Here is a 15,487-nt window from a genome sequence, read left to right on the forward strand (position 1 = left end):
GTTTTCTGTCACACTTCTGCCAGAGATTGGGGGTTTAACAGGGGGCTCGTTGGGACGGCGCTTTGTGAAAGGCTCGTCGTTGAGGTTAATCGCGAAGGATCGTCTGACAGTTTCCTTTGAAAGTTGGTCGGGAATGGTCGTCGGGAAGAAAGGCCGGGAAGAGTTGTCAAAAAGGCTCGTCGGACCACTCCGACGAGGATTTACTACGACGCTTCCTGAGCGCCTTTGTGATTGATAATTTCGTAACGAACAGCATAAAATCACTTTGCGAAGAGTGTTAGAAAACGAATAAATTTCCTGCTCGTAAATACACCATGTTTACAAATGCACAACTTTTGAGTAACTGCGGTGACTAGCCAGCTACCTAGAAATTAAGTTAACCTTGACTCGAGTGTTATGAAATTTGATGTGAGGGTCAATTACAGTCGGATGGATTTGCTTCTAATTTCATTTGCACCATAATAAGTTATTAGTGCTGATATTTTAAATGACACACTCTGTTCTTCCTTTGTGGAGACAAACCGAGTTTTCCACCCAGAACCTTCCTAATTTTATTTTAAAATAATATAATTTTATAAGACAAATGCAACGCTGATATCTAAAATACACCAGATCAGTCGTGTCTGGCAGAACTTTCTTCTGAGAAGAAGCTTAGGTATAGCAGAAGTGGCAGCTGGAGTCAAAGCACGTGTATGAACACGGAAATAAAATCTGAAGAGCAGAACGCACGTTTCCGTGCACCTACATGCACCAGACCTACCGAATACAAAGTCATCAACCAGTGTATTCAGAATACGGATGGCTCGTACATGGACAGAATATTAACACTCTCGTAATTATCTGTATTTCAGACAAGCCGGAAACATTTCCGTGGCGTTTGTTATAAGAATGGTTGTGAATCCTTGTGTGTTTAATACATTGTCTTTTGTATGTCTACTCCTGTGAAGTTAGTTGTTCATTATTATTATTTAGTGTTCTGTCTGACGACAGGTCCATATGAACAGGATCCTTTCATCCTTTTCTCGGACTGGGACCTGTTCATATACGTTCTTGGCAGATGATCCAGAAGTGGTTTGCCATTGCCTTCTTCTGTGTGTGAATGGAGTAATTGTTGGGATGCCACGGAGAAACCTGGGAAGCCCCCGGAGTAAATCTCCGTGTTGCCTAGACCACGGCCTTGCCCAACACAAGTTATAAATTCTGGCACCGCCGGGAATCGAACCCGAGACCCCAGGATTACAAGGCCAGCGTTCTAACCGCTAGACCACCGTGGCTGTGAGTTGTTCATATAGAAACATTTTTCTTATGTCTCACGCAGTTCAATACCATTTGTCATAATACTCAGTTCACATGTTAAGCTAAATATCTTTTACAGTTGGTAACCTCTGTGAAATGACCGGCGAAGCAGTAAATAGGATGTCTGTGAGATTAGATACGTTGATGCTGGCGCAAAGTGGCAGGGAGTTCGTTTGCGGATTGAGTGGCACGTTAATAATGCGTGTGCGTATACTTGAGTGTAATTTGGCAGAAATCACAGCTTGGAGCAGGTTGGAAAATTACTAGGCATGTTACAAGTGTTAGGCCTGTAAAGTTAAACTTCCTTATATTCTGAGGAGGCAGAGAAGTTTGCGTTTCTTCTCAGTACCAAGGGAGAACCACTTCAAGACTGCCGAGCTGTTTGCTTTTATCCTAGAGAACAAGTTAGGATTATTTAATCTTAGTAAACATTGCAGCTCTACGTCTGCAGACCGGCAGGCTAATGAAGCGGTACTGCTCTGGTTTACCCGGCTGAAACTGTTCGTGGTTATATTTAGACTCTCCACATAATTCTGCGCCAGTGTCATGAAATAGGCTACAGGTCGTCTCCTTTCAAATCTTTAGCTATAGTTTTGTAAATTCATGAGTATCGTCCCATTTCATTGAATACTCTGAAGCCTCTGAAACAGAAACCTTGTCGTTAAATGTCTGAAACGCGAATTTTAAATTGTCGCCCTTACGCGCTTATCTAATTTAGAAACGGTGGATTGTATCTTACCTACAATTCTGAACGACGTCTTCGGTTTGAAATATATTCTTATTTTTACAATTATTTTTTATCTTTTTGCACCGAACTTGTTTTTCCTGTCACATTCCTCTCTTCCTCTTCTTTGCTTTTCATTATCTCAGGTTTTCTTCTCCCTCAGTCTCTTGCGAATTCCCATAGTTCTGTTTGTGTTTCTCTATTCCACCTTCTTCCCTACGTTTTTTGTGTCTGACAGCGCTCCGGTCCCACACCACACAATGAGAAATGGAACTGTAAAACACTAACTGACCTCACTAGCTGATGAAGTAGCCCTGAAACCTTCTACTGTCTATTCCAGGGAGGATAGAAGACGTGTGTAGCCTCCAAACAATGTTTGCGAGAATGAATGATTCAAGTTAGCCATGCCTTACTTCGATGAAGTTGTAGACTAACTGCTATCCTTATGCCCTGCCACTCCTACAACATAACAACTGCTCTGTCTGGGTTTATTTTCTTTTCTCTGGCTATTTCCCGTTTATTTTGAAAGGAGGTTGTTAGTTCCTGTTCGGGAAAGTGCTTCTTCCCACAGGAGCTGTGCGACTGATCTTCAGATTAAGCCTTTTCTGAGTCACTTTGGCATATTAATCTTTCCAGAGTACCCAGTTGTAGAAAGAAAGAAAGAAATATACGCATAGAATAACAATTGAGACGCATTTGCCCGAATTTGAACTTTGACCTTTGCGAATTGCACCAGTGATATTAAAGTTGTCTCGGGTGAGGTCATCGCGGAGGACTCCCCACACGGTTGTAGGACTATGGATTTCGCAAGCGGGAATTCTTCGTGTAACCTGGAGTTTCCCCGCTCAGTCAGTTCAGTTAGTAAGAAGGAATATTTATTCCTATAAAATGTTGATTTAAACAAAAATTTATATATGTCGACAAAGTTTAGTAAAGGTTTTTCAGTATCGAATTTCACGAAAAGGCGTTTAGCGGTTCTCGAGTTATCACATGAGGACAGAGAGACAGATACATGGCGAAGCTAATGTTTACAGGTTTTCAACTTTTGCATCTAAAAGTAGAGAAAAATTGTAGGAAATTAAAGTTTTTTACGCATATTTACAAAATCGGTTCTTCGCTTCTATCCTTACCCCACTGTTCTGTTCATTCTGTTCATTTCTTTCAGATATGATGTAACGTAAAGACGACCACAATACAGATTTAAAGCTTCAGTACAGGTTGGAGCTTTTGCTCTATTTCGGTTCAGAGTTATCTTATAAAACATTTCTTAGACTTGGTTAGCCTACTTACATGGGGGATCAGCTAATCGCGAGGCACAGTAAAGCACGAAAAACGCGGACATTTATCAGTTCTTGTAGCTTTTGGAAGAGGGCGCGTGTCGACCCTAGGGTATGTGTGACCCTTGGCGCCATCTTACACCCACTCCCTCTCCTGATATGCTCTTGAAATGCTTTTATTGGTGAACTATATTGGTTTCATTTCGCTGAAAGCTGTCGGTATTCGTTGGTCAGAAGAGAGTTCTCTGAAAAAAGTAACCGTATTCAATAACGTTACGTGGAGGTAACGGAGGCAGTCTTTGTGCTTTGAAATATTGGCTGACAGTTTGCACTCTTTTACAGGCTTCCAGTTTGTATTAGTTACATTTTAGTTTACTCCCCTGCGTCACTTTCATCTAATTGCTTTTATATCTTTTTTTACTGCAATATAATTATACGGTTTGTTTATGATGTTCACAGAGTAATTGTGATGAGTTATTTTGTTGTTTGACGTTGTAATTAAAAGTAAATGAAGAAAGAAAGCCATGATGTAGGGCCAGTTAATGTTACGTCATATTTTATTCTTTGCGAGGATTGGTAAGATCAAAAAGGCTTTATAACCTGAGAGAAAATTTTAATTTACATTAATCACTCTTCGGTAGCTACTTTGCATCTGCGACTTAGGAAACAGCTGTGAGATTTTATGAGAACAAGAGTTGCTAATTATCTTTCTTTATGCGTACGTCAATATGCCTTAACACAACTAAATAATTGTGTATTAGGACTTCGTTTAGAAATAAACTTAAAAATGGTGGAATTTTTGTCACTGAATTTCCTTAACTTTATTTTGTAGTAAAGTCCCAGAGTCGCGGAAGCCACCCACTGCACCGGTACGTTCTTTAGCTGAGTGCTGTAGACGTGCGGAACGGTAACGTAGAAAAATCCATCATTCTGCACTTTGTGTTACTCAGTATCCAGACTGATAGACTGTCCACTTTTTACATTTCAGAATTCTCTTTGCATTGGTGGTTTATGATCCTACTATTCAGACTGAACTATCGTTTCAGTACTCATATACAGACGTTATATTTCATGAACACACGTGTTGCGCGCATATGAATGAAAATCCTTCCATTTTTTTGTTATGCTTAGGCTATTCTAATTCTTTGCCATTACCAGATCAATCGTGAATTATATAACCGAACTGGACAGAACGCGGAATTTAAAATCTCTATGTCCAGATGGTCTTCGCTTTTTCGTTTCAGCATAGGAAATGTATGTTTTAGGGTATAATTGGTCTAAGTGACAGGACCACAACAACTAAGCTCTTATTTTAACGATACCTAAGGGACTGTAAATTTCCGTTAATATGTTAACATATTCTTTGAAATGTGACACAGAAAACATCTAAATCCATATAACAGATTGGCAAAGTTGTAGCGCTTTTTGCTTACATTTAGGAAGTACGTAGTTTGCATCCTGGTAATAGACTGATTTTTCCGATAATATTTCTGCAGTTTTCCTCAGTCTCTTCAGACATTTGAGGACAGTAGGTCTAGCGTAAAGTAACTACTGCTCCCTACACTAAATTTTACATTTTATAATCACCGATGTTGTATGGATTAAACAGTGAAAATGTCGTCTCAAATTAACTGAATAGACAGCTTGGTTTCTTTGTCCATGAGAATAGGTGATAAAGGTGTCTGAAAACGTATAACTTTTCTAGAACAAGTAGCTGTAAGAAAATGTAACTTACTGAAAAATGGATAAAATGGCGTCGTGAGGAAGTATTTGCTTTCAGATTTTTAATTAGCATCGATGACATTAGAAGGAGGGTAATTAAGTTTCGTGACTGGGACTGTGGCGCATTCGGGCTGTGAAGTTAACCAAATATATTTTTATGTGGACTTTTCTGTGCAAACGACTTGTTTTAATGAGTAACTGGAAAGTCATTTTAAAATCTTCTCTCAATTACATATTTGGTTCTATGTGGAGTTACTGACCTTAACAATATAAATGTGTCGTATATTCTTACGACTTACAGAATATGCAGCTGGAAGACCTGAATTCTAAAATATTATTTAGAAGAGCTTTGGCTTCCAAAGGTAAATTGTGAATTGTGAATGAATGTCGTTAATACTGTTTGGACATGCGTGTGTACGCACGTACAAGCAGCAGCATAGTCCTTCAGACCTCATACAGAACATCCCCTAGTTATATGTTTTATTTATGGGAGTTCTTTACTATCCATGCCGGTAGGCTACACGTGTAATATTGGTGAAAGAACAAAGACTGGACGCTGTTTGTGAAAAGGCAAAGAGACTCCTGTGTCCGTGCATTTTAAAGAGGACGTAGTTTTCAGGAGGTGAAGCAACTGCCACGCACTGTCTCATGTATCAGGTATACAGTAGGCAGAGGCTTTTATTTTTATAGTCTCTTACAAATGGTAGACTTCATTTGAATTAAAGTAGGATGTACGCTAAGTGGATTAAAAGAGTAAAATGTACATCCCCCACGCGCAAGTTACGTTTTATCTCCTTGCGAAAGTGCCTTATCTTCTTCTGCTTCTTTACTTTTGTATTTTTAGCGTTTGTTTATTTAGACGCCATGTTCCTACTCCATTCCTATTTAACCGCCGTCCACAGACGCAACGCAACCACTGCCATTACCTAAACAAGTCTACCAGCGATTACTTTAAGGCGCAGGAAATCTTGCCTCAACACGAGCTAAGAACACAGGGTTGCTTATTACGCCACAACGTAACAGCTGAACATTAAGGATTGGGCGTCGAACTGCTACGTGTTTAATTAATGATTATGGATGATTGATTTTTGGTTATCTAGCGCTGTTTTTCAACTAGATTGTTTCATGCGGTGGAGTCAAAATGTTCTTGAGCTCTTGCAGTTTTGCTGTCTTTGAAGTTGTTGTTGTTAGTGTTTCTTACTTTTTATTCGGGATACCCAGGGTTCAAATATCGCGGCGGAGATCGGCTGTCGTGACCGAAGGTTTTCATGGTTTTCCCCACTAACTCCAGAGCAAATTCCGGGACAATACATTTAAATGGTCTGCGGCCGTTTCCTTACACATCCTTTCCAATTAATTATTAACGGATCATCCTAGTATTCGACGTTATATGATTTAAGTAAATAAAAAAGCGTATATATGTACATCCAAGAAGATAATATTAAAATGGACCTTGAAAATAAGGTACGATGGTTGTGAACTGGTTTAATGTACCTCACGTTGGATTTTAATAGCGAGCACGTGTGAGAAATTTTCCACCAAAAAATATGGACATTTGTTGACTAGCTTAGTCACTGTTAGCTGAAAGGTATTATTGGTATGGCCTGATGTCCTTAAATGAGCAAGCCAAAGAATATTAGATATGTGTTTTGTACTCATCCTATACAAACAAAATGCCGAGTATACTGGCCTGTCTCGTTCCTGTGACAAAGAAGTTGGCGTCTTATCGGGTGGAACCACACGCGCTGCATACTAAAGTACGCCAGCATAGAAACGAACGAGAAAGCTGAGTCGGATTTATTTCGGTACTACAGAAATATGAGAATTGTTTAAAGTATTTAAAACTCTGTATTTCTAGTCCGGCTGTCTGAGTGACGGAATGGTAATCTCAAGTTCCTTGTGATTCGTGATGGCGCCACGTAGCAGCTCTGAGGGGAACTAAGTACGCTGGAAGAGGCGAATAGATGTGATGGACTGGAGGATTAAATGTGAATTATGAAAATTCGGCACTTGTTCCTTTATGAGACCGAAACAAAGTCGGATATTATGCAAATGTCGAAAGGAAAAGAGAAAGAGTGAACACAAAATCACAGACGTAAGATTTACAAACCATTTCCGAAGCGAGGTTCAGCCGGTCTGTGAATTATGTATAAGATCTTAACCGTTTTTACATGAATGAAATTTGAACTGGGTCGGGAACAGCAGAATTAAACGATGCTGTATTATTACGGAGTTCGCCGTCATTTTTACGCCCCGTACTGGCAGTGAAGTGAAGCCTGCCAGGCTGTGAGTGGATTCACATGTTCAGAAGGAATTGATTAGATAATTAAGTGACTATGGCCGGGCTAGGTGACCAAGTTCTGATTCCAGGCAGAAGCAAACTTTTTTTTATTTGTTCATCATTGAACCATTCCTACTAAAAAGGGTGCCTGGGACTATTTTCCCGGTTTTAAACGGAACTGACCAGGTACATTAATCTGTTTCCGAGGTTAAGAATGCGTGGAGCTATACCTTCAGATACCCATACAGTTAGAATATAGACCCTTATAAAGTGGCGTTGCTGCTAGCGGCTTCACCAGGTACTTAGTTATTTGCACTTCCTTACGATCGGAAGATTTATTTGCTCAGATTCTCGAGTTTGCTCCCTGTCCCTTTATTTTTGGCTGTGCGTTGATTCTTAACCGTCATATATTTCCGTTTAACTCCCCTCCCCTCCACCCCCACCCCTCTTTCGTTTCCTATGACTCCCATTTTTTTATTTCCAAAATATTGTATTATGAAGCAGAAAGTATTGTTCACGGCACAGGTAGCGCGAAAATAGTACCCCGTATAACAGAAACACGATGTTAATAAAATAATTGTATCGTAATGTAGAAATGGGTCATTGTGGGCTGAACTCTTGTGTCTTATAATACAGTCCAGTGGCTGGCCCTAATAACGCAAAATTGATTCTTGAAAGCATGGTGGCAAGTATATGTACCACATACATTAACGATGAATAATTTGATTTTTTTTTATTTTTATATTAAACAGCCATTATTTTCCTGAACAGAATTAATTAATAATTGAACTTCATTGTAAATACGCGTTACTTTTGTCTGAGGAAGGGGCTTAATTTTAATTTTAATTGTTTTAGGACGAAATATGTGTTTAAATATAAAGTTATAACTTTTTTACCACCGTAACTTCTTCACTTTTGTACTGTCCTCACCAGTAGGACGAACGTGTAAAGCCCGGGATCCGTCTAGCAAAATGATGCTCTTTCCCCTCTGAAACTAAAAGAGTTCCCACTTATCTGTTAGCTTCTCCTCCTATTATTCGACTGTCTTCCCTTTTCGGATTACTGGAATCATTAATTATTCGTTTAGTTGATAATTTCTGATTTAAATAATTGTTTTTGGCGGTTGTATTAAAATCAACTCTATTCCCTGACACTGCGTGAGTATAGCAGCTCCGCGAAATTGCAGATTGTGGTACTGTTTTAAATTTTCATTTAATTTAATTTTTTTCTTTGCAGTGACGGCGGACAGACGCAAAGTGCACGAGAACTGGCGAATGTGAGTGTTAATCCCGTACTTTATCACAATCAAAACAAACCACAATTATCATAGCCATTTTTACTTTGTCAGACGATCTGACTGTTTGCATATAGACAGACGGGCATGAAAAAGCTAATAAGCATATTTTTGAAACTTTTTTTGTTGCTAACACTTCTCAGAATGAACTGGTGAAGTGACTAGAATTTTCTATGCAGTAGAAATTGTGTCGGCTTGGACGAAAATTAAACCAGGATATAATTTATCTGAAGATGTCTGCGGAGCCTGTGAATATAGAATGAAAAGAATGTTATACAACATGTAATAAAGAGAAACGTAGATAAATAAATTTAAAAAAAACAACAATGCAACGGAATATATTCTGCTTGAACATGTATTGTGTTCTGTTTATATAATTTTGTTCCGTACTATTTTCTGGACTTGCATTATCAGATAACTCAAAAGGTTTAAAATAAAAAAAAGAGAAATGAGGTAACAGAAAACTGCCCAGTTTAGCTAACCTGTGTGTTTATGACGTTATTTGGACCGTGCAGAATACAACGCAGCACATGAGTGTGTGCACTTTGGAGTCCAGTGGTCACTATACGTGCCACCTGCTAATACATTCAGACATTCTGCATTTTGACTACAGAGTGTATTTGTGGATTTTGTATGGTTCTCGGATTAAACAGCGATTATATCCCCAAACAGCGCTGACCAATTGATCACATCGTGTTTTCTTTGTGGTATGGACTGAATTCTTAGATATTATTTAGTCGAACTTGGTAGTTCGAAGTATTAAATGGAAAACTTGTGATGTACTTTCGTACTACGTTATGAGCAGGTTTTCTTGTAAATCAACTATGAAATTAAAAATAACTTAACTTCCCTCATTCCAAAACATAACAGGCTGCAGTCTACAGGTTACGAATGTACCAGACACCATTTTGTAAACTAGCTGTCCAGTGTGTTGCATTGCTAATTAGTGTACGTGCTAGTTGCCACCCCAACGTGGCGGGGTGGGGGGGGGTGTCCTCTCGGCTCTCGACGTGGCCCTCATGCATATTTGTGTGCACGAGCCGACAATTTACACGTTTAAAACTATCTGGGCTTCAACCCGGCACACCAAACACTCATACATCAAATTGTTAGGGGCTGGGACAGGCGACCTTCGTAAAAATATGGTTATGATAATGAACTGTGATCGGAATAACAAATTCCATACAAAAAAATTAAAACAAATGAAATAAGATATGCAGTGAATATATGGGATATATATATGAAGCAAACAGATGTTAGTTGTTAAGTGGATAGTGATAAACTACAGATCGTCATGGTTGCCAGTTAGTTTGGTCGCAAATAAGGTGTTGGGAACGTGCGTGGGACTTGTTTATTTCCCATGAGGAAACAGCTTGTGGGGGATTTCTGTAAGGAAGGGAACTTACCCTCTTACGCTCCCGTCAAAGGAGATGAAAATATGATATTAAATGTCCGATTGCTGTCTAGAAGTCAGTAGCTACATCCAGAAGGTCCTGCAAGCGACCAGATCGATTGAGTTCCCTGGCGATTTTTCTCGGTCCTAGAGAAAATGTAGAGTAGGTACCGAAATTCGAAGCTGCGTTGTTTGCCTTTCATGGGTTCCTCCAAAATATCAACACAAAATTTCCGCCCTAAAATAGCTCTCCAATGTTAACATCAAAATGTCGCCCTCCCAAGATTAATATCAAAATTTATAATTCTGATGGAATGCACTAAAACTCTGCTCAACTTTTCTCCTTGCTTCACTTTTTTATTCGTGAGGCTTCTTCACTTCGAACGTCCTACCTTCTCTTCAACCTACGTTTACCAGAAGAACGAGTGGGCACTGCCTGGGAACCTTCGCAAACGTAAATTTATATCTGTTTCTCCCTTTAAATGTAGTGATTTTTACTCTTCTCGCTATTTCATTCGGCTTCAAATGGTTGAACAATATCGCCGTGACCTTATTTTACAAAACACTATGGAGTGTTGGAATTATAAAAAGATGCAGGTCAGATAAAATGAAACGATTCTAATTCCTTGGATAAGGGGCCCTCTTCATTGGTTAAATACATCCGTCGTTTTTTACAGGACACAAAGGTCTCTGTCATATTCCCTATCCTCACGTTATATGTATTTGTCTAATCAGATGCTTCACTAAGAGAATGAGACTCAGTCCTTCATGAGAAGCTGCCAGATACTTAGACAGTCAAGAAATTTACCATGTTTTACAGAACCCAAAGTATCATTAGCGTGTTCAGAATAGCTCCCTGCTAGATTCTTATCTGGGCCACAAGTATTAAGCCCCCACACTAATACCCTCTATACGTCTTATGCGTAGTTTGACTACCTCAGTGGTTTAGAGTGTTTTTTGTAGAGTTTATCACTGGGCTGGAAAAGAAATTCCTGTCATTTATGAAATACGCAAAAAAGTGTAAAGCTTTCCCACTACATGCTCTGTAGGCGCTTTACTCCCGGGAAGGGATCCCGGTACCTATTGGACAGGAAGCTTGGTGAGCCCAAATTCGATGGTAAATTTTTTTGTTAAAATTTTTCGCTATTGGACCGAGCCCTGTGTGAGTTCCGTCTATCGTAGTCGACAGCGTTTACTCTCTCCTGTTCTTCCGATGGGCTTCTCATGATTCGCAGTGGATCCTGTGAAGCTTCCACAGGTTACGTGTGAAAGTGTTTCGCGTTGGTGCTTTCTGAATCTGATATGAAATTCAGTTGAAACGAGACCGGGGGTGGAGAAATTCTCTCGGGAAAACTGTACCATTATGTTATAATGAACTACGGACCGAATCAGCAAGTGGCTTCATGAAGCAATCGAATTGACCTGCTCTTCTCTGTACGCCATGTAACGGGGTTGTTGATCACGTGACCTGGAATGAATGTGTGATGAGGAATAACGCAGGCAGTATTGCTGGATATGAAAAATTGACGAGTATAAAAGCGTGAACTTTTCCGGACAGGTCCTGTTACCATGGCATATGTATGTTTATAAATAATGCTTATTTCCAGAAGCGGAATGTACTTGCAACTAGCAGCGTACATGACTCGTAAGGGGTCACCAGAGGTCGAAATTTTGACCTGAAGATGTGTCTTTACTAATACCGGAATGGAGTACAGTATTCTAAACCAGATCCATCTTCAAAACATAATTCTCTTTAAGATCCAACTCATAGTCCTGATGATGGAAGCATACGCCAATAGCTGATGTGACCCATTCAATTGCAAACCCTCCTGCCTATCTTGGACTTTCCTGATGGCATATTTATATATTATATATATTTATATTTATAATCTCTGTATCTTTTCCACTCACGACTTACGTTCTGCTCAACTTCTTGGGCGCTTACATGGCCGAAAATGTATCCATTTCCAGCGTTAAATGTCGTGCCACTTCTCTCTCTCCCCATTCGGTAGATCCCACAGAACGAAGTTGGCGACCGGATGTCCTAGTTGCCCAGAGAGCGTTTACAGCAATGCGAGCGAAGAGACGTTCCAAGAACACGATGAACCATCCACTGTGGCCCAAGGGTTGACTTGATCCAGTTTCTCACGTGCTGAGGCATGCACAAACAATATTTGTTCACTGTCGGAGCGTACGTAGTGGTTTTATTGTTGAAAGTCCAACACCTCCAGAGAGACTATCGGTCTATAAGTATGGCATCTGGAGCCTGTTGCTATACCCTTGCATTGTAAATCTTCCTTCAGGCAGGAAGGAGTTCTGCAGTTTTTGTGCGGAGCGCGTAGTTAATATTTTGCCACATTCATGTACTGTTCCATGTACATGGTAATGTTGAGTGTTACAGGGATGGGGTTGTGGAAGTCATTATGTATGATACATTACGTGGCAGTGGGGTGGGATTGGGTGTGGCGTGTAACAGAAACTTCTCCCACTTACCACACGCATAAAAAATCTCTACGACCACATCAGTGTGGTCCAGGAACCATGGAGCAATTTCAAAACCGCATACACTTTGTCGTGACAAGTTAAACAGTCATATTTGTTTAATAATATCGGCTAACTTATGCTTTTGCATGCATTGACTTAATCAGTAATGATGTGGTACAGCATCTCTTAACCGGAAGTTAATTGTATCTTTGTCTAATACTAGGATAACGTGATAAATAACGTTCGATAAATATCAGTTTCAAGAGCTCCACGTAGGATTTTCGTTATCTTATCAAACAAGCCAGAAATAACAGTGGTTCTATCTGAGGAAATATAAAATCTGAAAGAACGTGCTTTGAAACTGTCAATACGTATATGTGCTCGTGCTGCTCTTTTGTTTTCTATGTCTAACCCCTTCAGTCAATGGCGACGATTGAGGATTAATCATCAGTCACAATTTGTATCAGGGCTGTATGTATGTATGATTTGGTTACATGTTACATTAATCCTGGAACATTAGATGCAGTATTATTCGTAATGTTTTATATTCATTTATTTTTCCGACGTAAGAGGAACGCTGGTCTAAAATTCACAAGTAAGGAAACAGAGGACCATTTAGTCTGCTGTATTCGCGACTCCTGTAAACCGACTTATATTTTTGAACTCTTCAGCAAATCCATAGAAACCCGAGCCTTCTAGGAACCGTTTTGACAGACGAATAGTGTGAGTAGGACCACTACATCAGCATTATGACGGTAGTTGTTTGAGATGTGGGGAAGGGGGGGGGTGTTGTTAAGTGACAGGATTCTCGCGAGCTCCAGCGACTGCTGTAGCTGACAGATACACACACACACGCTCTCCCCCAGGCCATCCACGGCGCCCTCGTCGTTTTGTCATGCCTTGATGGTGCTACGTACAGTGGTATTGGCAGGTGGTATTCCAGAATGGTTTTTAACTTGAACTGAATTCACTGTCACTGCCTAGTATTAACTGCTCATCATCATCGTTGCGTGTGTTCGGTGGAAAATACGTCTTAAGAACAATCGCCGTTGTCATAGTGTGTTTTTAGAGTTCCGAAGGATTGATTGTATTTAACTCAATGGAACACAGACCTTCTTTAGAAGCCGATAGTTTCTGAGCTGATCAAGAAATGCTCTGCTTTTCACGTAAAACGAAGTCTCATTTCCGGTACTCAAGAACACCCTACAGGTCCTTATCCCAAGCCAAATTGATCTAATCCACACTCTCCCAATGTATTTTTCTAAGATCTATTTCGATATTACCCTTCCGTCTACTACTAGGTCTTCCGAGTGCTCAAATCCTTTCAGGTTTTCCGATCAGAATTATGCGCGCATTTCTTATCGCTTCCATTAGAGCTACACGTGTCTCGTATCTCATTTTCCTTAATTTGATCATCTTAGTAATTCTAAGTGAAGGATTAGAAATACACGTTTTGAAACGATTCGCTGTACTAATGCCTTTGTAACATGCCACCTTACAAGAGGTTCTTCAATTTGAGTCGTGATTTTTCTAGCAGCCTATGAATATACTCAGCTGGTCTTAATTATAGAACCCAAACGTTTGTTGTGTTCACAATAGCCCACCGATAGCCGCATCACAAGCCAGTTGAATCCAACACATTCCTTCGGACTGTGTTTCGTATATTTTTATTTGTGTGATCTGTTTAACGACGCTGTCAGTAGCTCATACTATAGGCCTATAGCGTTGGATCATAGGATGATAAATGAATAAAGGATTTGCGAGGATATGGAAGGAAGCAGTCGTGGTCTAATTTAAGGTAGTATCCCGTATTTTTTGGAGGAACTGAGGGAAACCATGAAAAACTGTCGGGATAGCCGGTGACCTACTCGAGACAAACCCTGTTTCTCTAAGATATTTTTTTTTTTGTCCATCAATGTACGTGTACGTTTTTCAAGTTTTCCCTCTCACTGAAGTTACCCGAACGTAAATTTTGTGTAGATTTGTTCGACTGCACATCGTTACTAAGGAAACGTGAGGGGACACTGAACGACCCACGAATAGCGAAGTGCCCTTGCTCGAAGCCGTTGTAATTCTGCGTGTCTGTGGGAAGGTATGATGATATGGACAACCCTTAAAGACGGCACAGAACAACCTGTCCGTGGATTTCGACTGCACGGGGTTGAGGGAAAAGTGAAGGAGAAAAGGGATTTTATTTCCCGCAACTGTCACCCCAGAAATCAAATCAGACCGCCTTCATGTTATCTAGAAAGCCGTGCTTGTCGGGAAAATGCAAGTTAGATGAGCTCCAGTGGAGAATGAGTGTGAGGGAGGGAGGGAGGGAGGGAGGGAGAACGGTTTAGCAGGAAATGGATATTTTAGTCTGTATTCATTTCATACCACAGACACTGTATGTGTGCAAAAACTTTATGCGATTTAAACATTCGCTGATGTATCATTTGCATGTACCCTTATTTCAACGCAGTAGTGTTAAGTGTTTCTGTAGTTATATAGAGAAGTTCCATGATTGTGTCCAGCAGCACAACTTAACTGTACCAGCCATTTAATATAATCTACTCGCACTTAGTTTAGCAAAATGATAAAGATGTTTTTACGGAAACGTAATCCACAGGTTTGTAGCCTCGCTGTATGTTTCACGTGACTTTGCGAGAGGTACATGAGTTAGGACAAGCAGTTCCTAAACCTCAATCACTTTCTGTAGTATCCTGTCAAGCTTTTAGCAAAGATGTGTTGTAGATGTGGTGTTCCCAGTCTTATGGACCGCGTACCACCTCCTCTTGTTAATATGATCCGTACGTGGAAACCCAACTTTCTATTAGCTTATTATCATATTATACTGAAAGTTACTGGCATGGTCGTATAAACACTGAAAACTAATCATTCATAATCAGCCTTACACGTAATCGAAGTAGTTGCTACCGCGTCATAGCGTAACGAGAGAGAAAAAAGCTGGTCGCGTTCCTTTCCATAGAGCTACTAAATCCGAAACTCAGTTTTCTTCGTAACTCGGACATTA

At 40.1% G+C, this 15,487-nt stretch overlaps 1 protein-coding gene across 4 annotated transcripts in view; it reads left to right on the forward strand.

The window, feature by feature from the left end:
- Positions 1-15,487, forward strand: part of Dscam3 (Down syndrome cell adhesion molecule 3) — a 218,137-nt gene that overhangs the window by 14,387 nt on the left and 188,263 nt on the right. For all 4 annotated transcript variants that reach the window (XM_087350159.1, XM_087350158.1, XM_022081536.2 and 1 more), the window contains exon 2: positions 8,537-8,576. The gene's annotated coding sequence lies outside the window, so the exon portion shown is untranslated. The remainder of the gene's footprint in view (positions 1-8,536; positions 8,577-15,487) is intronic.

Source organism: Zootermopsis nevadensis, unplaced genomic scaffold (genome assembly GCF_977971745.1).
Source record: "Zootermopsis nevadensis isolate Lab colony 2312 unplaced genomic scaffold, Znev_1.0 Znev_ptg000017l, whole genome shotgun sequence".
Classification (NCBI taxonomy): Eukaryota; Metazoa; Arthropoda; class Insecta; order Blattodea; family Termopsidae; genus Zootermopsis; species Zootermopsis nevadensis.